Source organism: Epinephelus fuscoguttatus, linkage group LG5 (genome assembly GCF_011397635.1).
Source record: "Epinephelus fuscoguttatus linkage group LG5, E.fuscoguttatus.final_Chr_v1".
Taxonomy (NCBI): Eukaryota; Metazoa; Chordata; class Actinopteri; order Perciformes; family Serranidae; genus Epinephelus; species Epinephelus fuscoguttatus.
The window spans coordinates 23,161,384-23,176,673 of record NC_064756.1 but is presented as its reverse complement, the minus strand read 5'-3'; the positions used below and the strand labels follow the sequence as shown (position 1 = coordinate 23,176,673).

The following is a 15,290-nucleotide window of genomic DNA, read 5'->3' as shown; positions in this document are numbered from 1 at the left end:
GGTCTGCAGCTGTGTTTCGGTGGGTGGAGTGCTCATGAATGCCAGGACTCAAGGTTTCCCAACAGAACATTGCATTGTAACAAGATGAGCAATGTTATTCACTCAACCCACAGTGGTTTAATGTTTTGGTTGATTGGTGTGTGTACCATTAAAACCAGCAGCTTGGATCCTTTCATTAGTGTCCCAGATCAGCTCCTCTTCTTCTTCCATCTTGTATTTTCAGTGATTATGGATCCTTCACTTGGCTGAGAAAGAACACTGAGCTGAAATCTTTTCCCACTGATCTGTATTTGTATCGATGTGTGTGCAAGAGAACCTTCAAGAATGATGATTTACCTTTGATGCACTGGTATGCAAACTTATCAGTAGGTTGTGTGCATTTGTCTGAATAGGTTTAATCAGAGAGGCAGGCTGTTGTTGCAGAGACATACTGGAAATATGAGTTCAAACAATCTTTCACAAGCAGCCATTTACTGTATGTACAGATACATTGTTCAGTGTGCTGTCCATATTTGCCTTTTTGGGTTCTTGCCATGTGTGTCCACAGTTATTTGTCCATCCATCAGCACCTTCTTTGTTCACACGGCATTGCGAGCAATGTGCACCACACCCAAGTGTAAAGTTTCTTAGCCTTAGAGTTGGAGCCCCTTGTGGGGTCATTTGATGTGATTTAAAATCTGTTTTGTGCTCCATTCATGCTTTTGAAAACAAAATACAAAGGAATTCTATACTAAAATTTAACACCATAACTTCATAGGGGAGGTTGAGGTTGACGTGAGATGGTCAGCTAGATGATTTCTCTAGGAGAGTCACTGCTCTGTTGGTCCCTGTTAAACTCCAAAAGAAAAGTCCACTCGTGGTTGTACAGTTGTGTTATAGAGTGATGTGTCTTTTCACTCACAAACAATCTCAGCCTGCAGTATCTTTTCAATTGCCAACCGGTAACCAGATACAAAATGGAAACGGCCATCCAAACCACCCCTGGTGTTGAATTACATCTTCTTAATGATTACATCTTCCGGGAAATGCTGGTACAGAGAGAACAATAGTCTTGTTTCATACTCCACCTTGTCAACAGTCCCAGGAGATGTATTGCCTAATAAAATTAGGTTGAGCTGCGGTGAAATACACCCTCATATCAAACAAACCCCGAGGTCACGTTCACACTGCAGGCAAGAGTTGGCCATATCAAATGTTTTTCATAACAGTGTAAACAGTATGAATTCAAGAATCAACCTGCAGGGCTGAAAAATAAAACCAATGATGAAGTGCCAAAAAGTGCAGTTCCTCTAATGGCCACTTGAGGCTCAGTTCAAAAGCAAGTCAATCTCCATGGACACCCATGTTAAGACTTTACAGCACCTCTCATCCAAATATGGTTACCAAAAAAAACAGAAGCCTCTTGGGTGATGTCACAGTCAGTACAGGTCTGAGTTTTTGCAATGCAACCTTAGTCTGAACAGCCATATTGGAATTCATTTGACTTAACATCACTCTAGAAAACCTGCAGTAACCTGCCCCTCTCCAGCTGATACAACCCAACACCTACACACTGTCTTAGGGAGATAGGAAACCTGACGTGTCTTGCCGTGAGAGTGTTGTGGAGAGGTGCTGACAGATGTAGTTAAAAGTAGCTTTTGGCATCCTGAAATGTATGAATGAAATCTGTTTCATGGAAGCCATCCCATTACTCCTGGCTCCAACTCCACATCCACACACACCTCCGTGCAGATGTAGCACCCATTGCTCCACAAAAAGATCTCTCTCTGCTCATCCTCCTCCTAGGTCATTATCAGCTCACAAATTCACTGGCTTCCACTGCACATGAACGTAAAATGAAACCATAACAGCTGACTTAAGTGACCCTCGTGTTTACCTCTGTATGAAAGCGTGCTGCGTGTCATGTCTTTGTTATTGTTCATTTGCCCAAGTGTGTCAGTTCAGGACTGTGACCACATCACACGGGTCTCTGATATTTGGGCCATTTAAAAACTAAGGTGAACAGCCAAAAAAATATCAGACCTGAGCAATAAATCCAAATTGAGCACTAAAGCTTGCAGTGTGAACACAGACTTAATGAAGCTGAATATGATGATCTCATTAAAATCCCAAAATATTTTACAAAATATGTTCCTAGTATTACTACTTGAGAATCTAGTGCTTGCTGTGCTGGCCATTGAAACACATGACTAGTATCATATGATACACAGAGACCAGACCAGCATCGCCACTTTGTTGTTGTTGTTAAATTGTAAATGCAGTCATCAGAAGTAAAAAGCTAACAATAGGCTCAATTGCATGACCTAACATCTCACAACGAGCCTGTGAAGCTGTGTTTGGCGCAATGCTGTTCTGTAGTCTCTTTAAGCCACTGACTAATTTACGATCGGGTGTATTTACTGAAGTATTTTGTGTTGTAGAACAAAACGTGAACATCTCTTAAGCTCGTGTTAACCACAGACATTTACTAACTAAAAGACAAACCCAAGTGCTAAGATGTTAACTCATTTACGGGTTGTTTAGACTCATGTCAGTTGATCACAAATCTTTCTTCATGAGGAGAAAAAAGTAGTAAAATAAGAATTCAGTCTGGGATTTCATGCATACAACTTAAATTTTAGCATAACAGAATCACTGTGGAAAGTAAGTAAGGCTGTCATAAATATTCGTAAATGTTTCCTGTTCCATGAAGTTGACTGCAGCTTGCATCAGATAGGTTGTGATTCATGGCATTTGCCTTTAAAAACATCGTGAGAGGAGCAGTCATGCTGTTCTGTGGCCGCTGGTGGGTGTTCCCTTCTTCTGTAAATAATCAATCTGTTTCAATTTTATTTGTTTTTAATTTTTTTTCAAGTTTGGGAACAAACGACATTAACTCTTCATTGCAGTCTTTCCAAAAATGTTTTTCTGTTGTGTATAAAATGAGTTCTGCCTTCAAAGAGCATCGTAGCTCTTTGACAACTGGGACTAAACAACTTCAATAAGATAATTGCAGCCAGGCATCCAGTGTAGAATTGTGTGGTTTGGGATTTTAGGGCCAAGTGAAGATTGAACTCTAGCTGTTGTTTACAAGTAAGGGATAAGTAGGAGTAAGTGAGCCCTCCTCATGTCTGCTCCCAGAGAATCCTTCACTGTCCAAAAGTACCTTCAGAGTCTTGATGACTGGCATTGTATGTTTGGAATGAACAAACTAATTGGTTTTGAAGACAAGTGTCCACTTAGGGCTTGGTAAGGTATGTTTTTGATAGTCAATAATGGTCAGTATTCAGAAAGACAAACAATGTTTGCTGAATGTAAAGAACACTTGTTTACTGTGTAATTTGAAGGACTTAATGTTAAACTGGACCGAATCAGTGGATACATTTGTTTTCTATTGTCATTTTTACTGGCAGCAGGCCTAGTTTTTGTATAGTAATATAACAATCTCTGAACCCATCTGCTGTCATCTGATGATGATAAAGCCTTGAAGGTGAGGGCCAATATTTTGGGCAAATATGGTGTAGCTAGCGGATATCCACGCCGAGACTTCCTCGTCTATAGATATCTGCATATGAATGCATACATTTTAAAAAAAGCTAATAGAAAGCTATTTTGTCGTGAGACGATAGCCAATGGGGTCCAAGGATGCATTATGGCCAATGCGTTCCGCAGTTTACATATGATTGGTCAGCATTTTGGTAATCTGATGTGGGAAGGGTTAAATATTTGGAGCTGCAGGGAAATAAGATAAACTACTTTTAGGGTGCATTCACACCAAGATATTCCGGGGGACTCGGTTCGATTGGGCTGAGAATGCCGAAAAATTTCACACCTTCATTTGGTTTGATTTACTTTCACACTGCACTTTTTAAGGGTTGAAGGATGAAGGGATGTGATTCGAAGGGTTGAGGGATGAACTGCCTGGACAACGTCACGCAGTTACAACAGCTGCTGGTTTGGGGGTGGTACTGCCCGAAACGACCACTGACCAGGAAGAATAAAGCATGAGGAAGAAGAAAACCTGGCTCATCGATTGGCCAGGACCGAAAATGGAAATCCATTGTGGGTAGCCACAAGCAACTGCGATACATAGTCCTCTGACCATATATCAATAAGCACCTGCACCTCCTCACTACTCCACGTCTGCCCATGAGGCATTTTCCAACTTTTTCTTTTTTTACCTCTGCTTCTCCTGGTTTGTGCTGTTGGCTTTGTGTTTTTTTCTACCCAAAATGCACTGCGCTCTACAACACTTCTTCTCTTTGGTCTGCTGGATAGACCATTTGCATTTCCCACTGTAAGCGAACCACACCAGGGTTCACTTGCAAGTGAACCGAGACCTCCAGTTTTCAAGCGGACCAGGGTTCACTTGTTTAGTCTGCACCAGAGTTTGAACGAGCGTTCACACCACTCCAAATGAACTGAACAATCACTAGAAGCGGACCAGGGTTCGTTTAAAGCAGACCAAATAGCGCCAGTATGAATTCGTCCTTAATTTATAAAGTCCAATTCTCTTCAGATGGCTTTACAATCTATTTGAGGTGTCAACCTGTCTGTATAGGGAGTCTGATGTCCACTGATGATTACCATAATAAGTGTCCATCTCTGTTTCTATGTACTGTGTGTTAGCCCTCTGCTGCTGACACCCACCCACCCAGCATACAGATTTATGGTCCCAGCAGTCCACAGGGGAAAAACTCACAGTTGGATGTTGACGGGGAAGAATGCCGGATACCGACTCTACTGACAGAGAACTTATTTAGGACAAAAAAACAAACCAAAGAAAACAAATAAAACGAACTTGCAAACTTTCCCAGGATAATACATGCACGTCCGCATGTGCGCTCACTTATCAGCGTTCATTGACACACATTTGTCATAACTGAAGCTCTGAGGTCGTCATTAATTCATATCAGCATAAAGAGGAAACTGCAGAACAAACAATTTTTGTTAGTTGTACATAGTCACCGTATGTGGCGGGTGGTGTTACCAAAGCGTTGGCTTATTACTGCAGCACACATGTAAGTCAGCATGTGGTCTAGGATGCAATCGTCCTGTGTTTAACCAAAAACAATGGTGTAATGTTGCCTTCATGTCATGTCATATTAGTTTAATGAAGCTTACTGTGTCATGTTTGTTTTTTAAAGTCCCAAAACAAAACAACACCTACACATTGTGTGTGACACATGACAGATTGAGCTGGCTCTGGTTTGATGTCAGAGTCAGTCTTGGGAAAGTCGTAAAACTGCAGGCTGGCAGTGCGTGTCAGGACTTGAGATTCTTTTCAGAGTGTAAAGTTTGTTTGTCCTGTTTCAGTCTGCAACCAGTTAACTTTGCTTAAATGCCAAATAAAATTAACTGGCATGCCACAAATCTGAATGCTGTGATTATTAGGTAAAAGCTGAAATCTGTAACCTTCTGCACATTAACTCCCCACATGGCAGTGAAAGTAGTTAAATAATGTTTTACTACAATAAACATCATGTATCCATTGTGTTACTTTCCCACATCATTCTTGTGTGCACTAGTTCACTAGATAAATCAAAACATTCTTAACTAACCACATAATGTCTATAAATAATGTCTCATTTATCATTTGCTTAAGAGGTGAAATTACACACTGAAGCACCTCAGAGTGACGCACACCTTGCAATTTAAAAGCTGCAGGGGTAATTTGAACAGACATTGTTGTAAAGGTAACGAGCTGCTTACGAGAGCAGCAACACTGAATAGCAGCACATAAATGCCAAGCAGAGCAACAATAAAAGAACCTTAACTTCTAACAATAATCCACCACTGAGATGATGTGAAGTTGCCGTATTTAAACCCCAAAAGCTACATGCTTTGGCTTTAAGTGCTCAAAGCGCACATCTAACATCTTGGATTGTTATACCCTGAATACTGACTGGAAGGCAATTACAGGGGGAAAAAACCCTATTCACACAGGACTAATGTTACGTAGGGACATCTGGTAATTTCTAATAATAGCGGAGGTTGTTTGTGATCTTAATCTCATTCAAATCTGCCATGTCTGTAATTTATTAGTAGAAATTCCACAGCAAAGTACCTACCATATTTCGACAAGCACAAAAGTCATATAATAACATTCATGCGAATCGACATCTTAGTGATTTGAAGTCGTATTTAGGAGTTATTTTTTCTCCATGCCTTTTTTCTGCCTCTTTCCCTGGCGAGGAGTACGGAGGCTGTGTTGGCTTTTAAAAATGAATGTTTGGACTGGGTTTTGGGTGCAGCAGGCTCATGTCAGAGAGACCCTCAGCTCAAATCAATCAGAAGAGGGAAATCCTGAAAAACATGAGATGGATGATGTGACAACGTGTGGCAGAATGAGTTGTAGTTGTTTAACCCACGTCCAAGAAAAGAGGTGTGCATCACCGTAAGTGGTGCAGTGTGGAGTTTTTTGTGTTGTACAAAGTGGAGTTAGAAATGACTGTGCGCATCATATCCAGAATATTATGTCACTAAATGTGAGTAAATTGCATACTTTGTTTATTCCATGCAAATGTGCCGCATGAAACACGGACATGGGAGGGAGGGTCATTTCTAAATCACATGAGATCACCCGGTAATAAAGATTATGGCCATCATTACTATGTTATGATAAAATAACTCTTGACCAACAAAATACTTGAACACAGTTTTTCTTAGCAGTGGACAAATGTACTGGACATTTCACTAACAAAGACCACACCGAGAAGAGAAAGATTTAGACTGGTTTATTAAATATAATGGATTAAGGGTTTGGAGGAAAGCATGAAGGGATGAAGATCAGGGGATTAGAGAATGACAGGATTTGGGTAGAAGGAATGAGGGTTGAGGGATGAGGGTTGAAGGGTTGAGGGATGAAGGGTTAAGGGTCAAAGAGTAGAGGGATGAAGGGTTAAGGGATGGGGGATGAAGGAATGAGGGATGAAGGGATGATGGGCAAAGGGATGAGGGATAAAGGGATGAGGATCGAAGGGTTGAGGGATGAAGGGTTGAGAGGATGAGGGTTGAAGGGTTGAGGGTCCAACGGTTGAGGGATGCAGGGATCTGGGTCAAAGTGTTGAGGGGTAAAGGGATGAAGGTCTAAGGGTTGAGGGATGAAGGGATGGGGATTGAAGGGATGAGGGATGAAGGGATGTGGTTCAAAGGGTTGAGGGATGAAGGGTTTAGGCTCAAAGGGTTAAGGGATGAGGGTCGAAGGGTTGGGGGATGAAGAGATGTGGGTTGAAGGGTTAGAGATGAAAGAATGAGGGTCAAGGGATGAAAAGTGAGGAATGAAGGGATGAGGGGATGAAAGATAGAGGGTCGAGGGATGAGGGAATGAAGGCTGAGTGTCTGGGTCGTGGGCGAGTGTGAATACGGATGTGTTGCTCAAAGGCAGGAACTCTGGAGGGATCCAGGGAGTTGAGACTGAGGGGGGAGTTGTCTCTTCTTAAACTTGGCTTCAGATAAAGCCCTCAGTGGCTGTACGCAGAGAGGAGCACAGAAAAAGATGTAAGAGGCAAAAAAGGGATTGGGAGGGTGGGATGTGAGAAATGGGATGTGTTTGAGGCATGGTCTTTGTTCCTGAACCCAGATTTATAAAACTACACATTAAGTTCAGTCTCCAAAGTTTCCACTTTCAATGGGGTTTAAAGGAATAAATAGTTAAAGCAGGAATTTACAGCCCGCCTGGTCGTCTGACCCCTTCATCCACTTGGCTAACTAATAATGTTATCACAGATGTTATCACATCCCCAGAACTTAGTAAGGACGTTGCTGTCAGAGCCAATCTAAATGATAGATACAGCTACAAAAATGGAACCTAGGCTTAAAAGCAAAAGCATTTCAAGTGAATGTTGTTCATTGCCAATGAAAATATAAGACACGATTTATAAGGCTTAGTTGGCAAATAAAGTGATGAATGGTGTGCATGATCTAATCATGAAATTATACTAGGGCTGCACTGAATGGTTGAAAGCTTTGAAGCATCATTCATAATGTTGACATTTGAAATTCAGAATCAACATTGTAATACTGCCGAGCATTTGCGTTGCATATTTAGTTATTCGGTTTAAGCACAGTTGCAGATAAGGCGACACTAATATTATTTATATTCTATTTGAAGAATTAGATTCCAGTGGAAGCTTCGTGGGATTTTTTCTAGCCAGTGGGATCCTAATATTTCTAATAACTCCAGAGAGTTGTCCAGAAGTCAAAATGTATTACAAAAAAGATTTAATCAATGACAAAATGTTACATGTTTTATCTACTGAAATATTTTGCTTCAAACATTTTACTTTGGCCAGAAAGCAGTTTGCTCTCCTGCTTGCTGCACACAAACACAGGCAAAGGGAGTTGATTTAATGAAAAGCAGTTTTATCTCTGTTTAGAAAGAATTGTGGAGATCTGTCGAGTCTCATCTGTTTCAACAGTGACAAAGTTTTGCATCATGATTCACGTCAAGCTATTATCGCAGATTGACAGATATCATCAGCCCTTTTTTTTTTTTTTTCCATATTTCACTCTATTTTCAAGTTGGGTTTTTACCCTTTCACAATTGCTGCCACTTCCTCTTTGGTGTTGCCACTGTGCTTGTTGTTTTGTCAGCAGTTTCTGTTTTTTCAGTTGTCAGGCGACACAGCAACTTCTACAGCTCCTCACCCCACACATGTATGGCAGTTTCCTTTTCACCTTGTATTACTCAGGAGAAAAAAAGATGATTATTATAGATTGTGGAGATGTAAAGGCTGCATCTTGTTTTTTCACTAAGGATGATAACGATACATAAAAACATGCATGATTTGTTAGCAGAGGACAGTTGTATGTGTGCGTGTAAAAGGTTTTGTTATCTTGCACTGTGCTCACTTATCTCCCCGATAGTTGACTGGACTGAGTGTCAAAGTCACTCCTGTTCTCTGTCCAATTTTCACAAAGCTGGTAAATGGTGCAATGGCTCCATGTACCTCACTGCAGCCTCGGGCAGCTCTTAAAGAGGAAAGTCACTAATGGATGTTCAGACAGCATAATTCCCCTAATGAAACTTGTCTGAAGACAAACACAGGTTGACTTTGCTGCCTCATGTTGCTGCTGCTCATTATTAACATTTGTTTTCCTGCTCCTGAAGCAGAACACATTTACATTTATATGACTCCTGTGATGCTTCCCAAGTGAACAGCTCAATAATGATAAACGTATTATGTTCAGGAAGCCAGAGATTTGTTGTCTGTGTTGTTAAATTCAAAGCCTGAAGAGAAATTGACATAACACACAAATTGATTACATGCACTAGATGAGTGTAAATGTTCTCAGCAGCACACGCCCACTCCTTTTTCCTCTTTATATCTTTCCCTTTTTTGTTTTTTTTTTCTGTATCTCAGATGATACAAACCTCACTCCTCCTCACTAACTTCATAACTGCAGATTGTGGAGCTGTGAAATCCCCCTTCAGTGTGGAAACACTAAGTGTTGCATGACATGTCTGCACTGTGTGACTCACTACTAGTGTATCATCAGGAAGTAAATCAGGGTTAGAGGTCAGCATGGTCAGACAACCTGGGGGCAAACATCTATATTTGATTCTTTGACTGACTTGGAGCCTCTTGCTGCTCTGGCTGGAGGACCTCGGGGTGTCTGACGTAGAAAACAGCAGGTATTGAACACTGTAGTCATCTGTTAGGGTTGAAAGCATTGGGTGAAAAGCCAATGAACTCCAGTGTTCTTGTGTGTCCTGGATCAATGCACTTTATTAGACAGCTTCCACACAACATGCCCGACAGACATCACACACAGTGTACATGAAGATTTTTGGGTTTCTTTGGAACTTGTCTGGACTGAACCTTCAGGCGGCGTTACACATCATGAAGGACATAAAGTGACTTAGGTGTGAAAGATAAGGCAGAGATGAAGTGGAAATTACTGAGTAAACTTCACTGACGGTTAAAGTTTAAATGAGAAGTGAGAACTCCATCTGTCACCTCACCCATGTAACTCGTCAGGCTACTGAGTTGAGTGAGATTTCCACACCTTTGGTAAACTGTGCTGCTGTGTCATACTTATTTGCTTTTTTTTTTTTTTTTTTTTTTTTTTTTTGAAGACTGAGACAACATTGATATCAACGTCAGGCCTTTACCTTGAGAACAGGTAGTCAGGGTATGTGAGCCTCAGAAAAACAAGCCTATCAACACATTTTCAAGCTTAGTAATGAACATGCTGCACCTTGTTTTGTTCAACGTGTACTTAAAACAGAAATGTTAGAATGGCATTTTCTGGTATTAGGACAGGACTCTTTCCCCCGGCCAGCTGCAGTGAATGAATGCAGCCTTTTGCAGTCTTGTTTTTGAAGGGCGTTGATTTTGACTCCAGAAGTGGAAGGGGGAACACAATGAAGCCAGGGAAAAAAAAGGCAATATGATTCCCCAATATGATTCCCTGATTAAGCCGATCGGCTTAATCAGCATTGTATCATCTCCTCTAATAGTGGCTTGGGTGAAACAGACATTTACATGTAGAAGTTACGCACTATAGCTCTAAACTCAAACTCATGCATGTTTAACAAAAATATTACATTATATCTATCTTTCTCTCGGAAGCGTAACAATGATACATATTTTCCAAAATGCTGAACTACTCCTTTAAAGACTTGTGTAGCACTGCAGCATCTCTCTCTCACCCTGCTGGCTTGACGCTGTAAACAGTCGTCTCTGAAAGGCCTGTAATCTCTGCGCTGCCTCCTCTCATCCCTGTATAATGATCCTGCAGTGAAACAGGATCAGGAAGAGGGAGCTGGGAAGAGTCCTCCAGGACCACGAGATGGAAAATAATGGCTCGTAGAGTGTAGACATCCATTACGTGGTCTGTTTCCTGAAAGGCACAGCAATCATCAGCCCCAAACAGCATCTGTTTTGTTTCTGCCAGGATGTACCCATTTACACCAACTGAGTCCAGGTACTGGAAGATTTTCATGCATCAGGATATCCGAGTACTTAGTCAATATCTTCATGACTGAAAAAGGATTCCAGTTCCCTTTGACATAGTGGATATAAGTTACAGGTTGCAGGTCAGTGGATGGGGATATATTAATGTGTTTGCACGTACAGGACATGTGTGAACACATTTGCTTTTGCTGGATCTATTATGCCTATGAGCACACTCAAGGAATGATCCTTTAAAGCTTCCAGTGTCGGCACAGCTCTCTGTTCTCCCTAAATAATCACCCTGATTTTCAGCTGCTGTGTACTGCTTGTGTGCTCCTCCATAACCACAGACTGATACATTAATATGCTCCTGTTTAAGGAGAGCATGACATCTCATCGGTTTTGGCCCCACAGCCTGCAGTGCTTGGAGAGGACAGCGCATGATTTGTGGCCCTCTCTGCGGGGCTTGAGGTCTGTCGAGAGCACCATAAGAGGCAGGGTGGCATGCAGCAACAGAAGCAAAGGGTGAGGGTGGTAATGTGGAACGAGACAACAAAGGCAAGGTTGATGGCAGATTGTATGAGGATGCTTGTCTGTTTGAAATGTTTCTGGCAACACTGCATGATGAATGAAGTGCACGATAACTGCACGTTGAGCGTGAGACACATTCGTCTTCGTGTTTGTTAGTGCCTTTTATGCCAGTAGGCCTCAGATTCATTTTTACTTAAAGTACTAATTCAAGCAACAAATTGTTGACAGCATTATGTCTATTTCTTGGTCACAAGACAAGGCTGTTAATGGCGGTGTGATGATGTAAAAGAGAGTAAGGTCAAATAAGGACATATTTTACAAAATGTGTTTGGTCGTGTGTGTGTTAGTGTGAGTCAGTTTGAGCTAATCTCACAAACTACTGGACCAATCAGCCTTATATTTTGTGTGCACAGGTATGACTGTATGCTCAAGGATCTCTTTTGGTTGCAGTGATTCACATATGTTGATAAACCTGTTTTATTGACCATTGTATATTGTCATGAAGTGCTGACTCCTCACTCACATCAAGCCTTACGTAGTCGGTTGCAGACCACAATTTGGCCTTTGTCTTGTCTCAAAAACTGAAAGCCACAGAAAACTTTGGACACTGGAGCATCTGCAGATTAATTCCACACCTGATATGATATGATCTACTTAAGTAAAACACCGTATGAGATGAATGAGTCCCTGTTTATGTTATCTTCACTGCCATCTTGACTGTAAGGGAGCCGGGAGGGACAATTCTATGGGGCCCAGCTGCGACAGGGTTTTGCTCTGTCTGCCGTACAGCATCATAGCACACTGGGAACGTTTGCGAAGCAGATTTTGTTGTTTTCCTCGATATTTGTATTTCAACTATAAGTAACTAAGCAGGCTGTGTGGCTAATTGTTTCTTTTTTTATTTGTCTATTTCAGTCATTTATTGTTGTTTTTTCCTACTATGTTGTGCAGACAAAGTTCATACCGTTAAAAGTCCAGTTATTAATGACATGGATCAAAGATTACTGCCTGTGTTTTAGTCATTAGAAATACATTCATCCTCATATTGTATCTATATTTCACTACAGTAACTGGTAGCAGGAGAAATTGTTCTGCATTGTGCAATTTGCTGTGACTCTGTCAAAAAGTATTTTTATTAGCTTCTGGGAAGCTTCTGAAACATGCTGCGCACATCTGCTGGAACTACAATCAATTATCCAAAGTGGCCATGGTCAGACCGGACGGCTGCCTGGTGGAGATCTTCACTCTACTAAGTGCACCTTCTAGGTTCTGAGGTTTTTAAAACATATTTGTATCCACTGCCTCCTGCGTTGTGCTCGTCATTAGCCTTAAAATAGCAAAGAGTTACCTAGAACTTAACACCCAATTGATGAAGAAAAACAGACTGATTGTTTGACAAAGAGGTGGCATCAGGTCACATTGTGAAATGTTTTGTCGGTCTCTTGCGAATGTTCCCACAGCAGCAGGTTTAATGAGGAAACATGTTTCCCTTTGAGAAGAAACTGAGGTCACACCATCTTGATATGGGTACATGTCAATTCTGACTGTATGTGTGCCCATGTGAGCATTATTATGATCCATAAATACTTCAACTTTGTCCGTCATGTTTGAAGCCTGTGCAATCGCTGAGAATCCATCAGTAACCCTGACTACATCGGTTGTGCAATTCAAGAAATTTCACAGAGCCTTGAACAACCTCAAACCTCAAATACTTCCTAAAAAGTCAAGAACATCTGGCCATTGTTTTTGTTCCACTTCAGAGTGTTACCATTTCTGACAGATCTCAGATGACGACACTGTTCCAGGGTGTTGGTGTGAAGTTTTTATGCCATTGAGCTCAACATGTTTTTTTTAGAAATGTCCCAAAATAATTGCTGTCTTTGTTGGCTTCTCACACACAGTCGGCCTCTTCCTCTTTCCCTCTCTGTCTTTCTCGTGGGTGTATCTGTTGATCAATATGTGAGCGACCACATCCGCGTGAGTTTAGGCAGTTAATGAGCGTGGAGAGGACATTGTCAGCCCTGTGTCTGGTCCCTGTGGTAGTCTGGTTTGGCCTGGCTCCGGACTTGCTCCCTCTGGCCCCACTCGCTCTGTCTGTAAGCTTATTAGTGTTCAGTCCAGGCCCTAGCAACAGGGAAACATTTACACCAATACATAAAAGCACTCAATCAGCACAAGCCATTAATTAGGCCACTGTTTGTTGGAAATTTCATGGAGGAAATGGAGAATTGTTGATAGAGAAGACAAGCGAGGTGACAAAGATGCTTCCTGGACCAGCTGCTGCCTCTCGCTCTGCTCAGGATGAATAAGCAGCCAGCTGCTGCTGTCTGGGATGCCTCTCAGCAGTCATACCTTAAAGGTCAATACAAGGAAAAAGTTGTGGTTTTGTCGTAGCATTGTCTGCAACTGTATTTAAGATACTTTGTTCATCTGTTGTTGAGGTTTGTTACAGCCTCGCATGACAAGATGAGCCACAGTCTCAACTGACACTGACACTAAACACACAGTCATGTGCTCCCATCTGGTTTCAACACCAAAGCTCCATCATGTTCCGCTGTTACAGAGGCTTGAATTAGATTCGATTTGGCTCCATCCTGCAGACAAAATGTTTACACTTGTGGTATGATAGGTTACCAAAACTGTTGAGTGAACAAGTTAGACATTGAATATTCTTGATTAATCCATCAATTCATTGATTGAACAGTTAATCGTTTGGTCACTGAAATGACAAAACTAATGTCAAATGTCTGTCAGCATTAACCAGAGCCAAATACAAAGCTTTAGTTTTCTCATTCTGTTTATAGTCAGTCGTCCAAAAAGTCAAATGTAATCAGAAAAGCAGCATAGTGTCATGTCTATGAAGCTGTAACCAGCATGTTAGATAACTTTGGTAGATATATGATGATCAATTGTCATTCAGTAGATTAATTGACAGAGCATTTCTTGTAATTTCACGTGTATATCATCCTGGTTTGCTCATAATTGGGCGGCATAAAAAAAACACTAACAAAACACCAAGGAAAATGAGCTCTGTGTGTGACGACACCGAGCTATAATGCCCATCTTGTCCTGTAATATTTAAAGGTCCAGTGTGTAAGATTAAGGGGGATTTATTTGCATCTAGTGTGAGGATTGCAAATTGCAACCAACTTCAACTTTTCCTGGTAAGAATTTCTTCAGTGTTAACTGTCCAGGAGGTTTTCACCGGGAGCTGAACTGCCCGCAGAGGTCTCTTCCTCTCTAAACTAAACGGACCAGGTGATTAAAACCAGTGTTTTTCCAAAGCTTTTTGACATGTCATAGCTGGCCTGCTTGTCCAGTGCCTGCAAATGCCTGCTCACCTTTTGTCTCTTATAACTTAATGTGTGCTTACAGCAGTTTCGCATTTCAAATCAGTTTCTCTGATGCCGTTCAGCATGTCAGGGTTGGGCCGCCAGCCTATCTCCAACTAATCTGTGCTGACCTTTTTTTTTTCTTATAACTTTGGCAGAGGTCTCTTCCTCTCCAAAACAAACAGACCCAGTGTAAAACCAGTAAATTAAGCAGTTTTACTTTAGAAAATATGAGTTTTGTAATGCTCTAGTTGCACTGGAGCTGCTAACTATGGTGGTTGATGGGAAAACCAAGAACGTGAATGGCCCTATCTAGAGCCAGTGTTTGGTTTGTGCGTGCTGACATGGACCCACTTCCTATGTAGATATAAACGGCTTATTGTAAGGTAATGAAAACACAATTAATTCTTATTTTCAGATGGTTATACACTAAAGAAAACATACGTATTAGATTCCATTTCTGCCAATATGTCCCCTAAATCTTGCCCAAAGACCCTTTTATATACCATTATACTGAGTGCTTTACACAGCTTCCTATTCCTAGTAA

The 15,290-nt window shown here is 41.3% G+C and overlaps 1 protein-coding gene across 1 annotated transcript in view; it reads left to right on the top strand.

Annotated features, from left to right (window-relative positions):
* ptgir (prostaglandin I2 receptor) overlaps positions 1-15,290 on the top strand; it is a 31,518-nt gene that overhangs the window by 13,122 nt on the left and 3,106 nt on the right. The window lies entirely within an intron of this gene.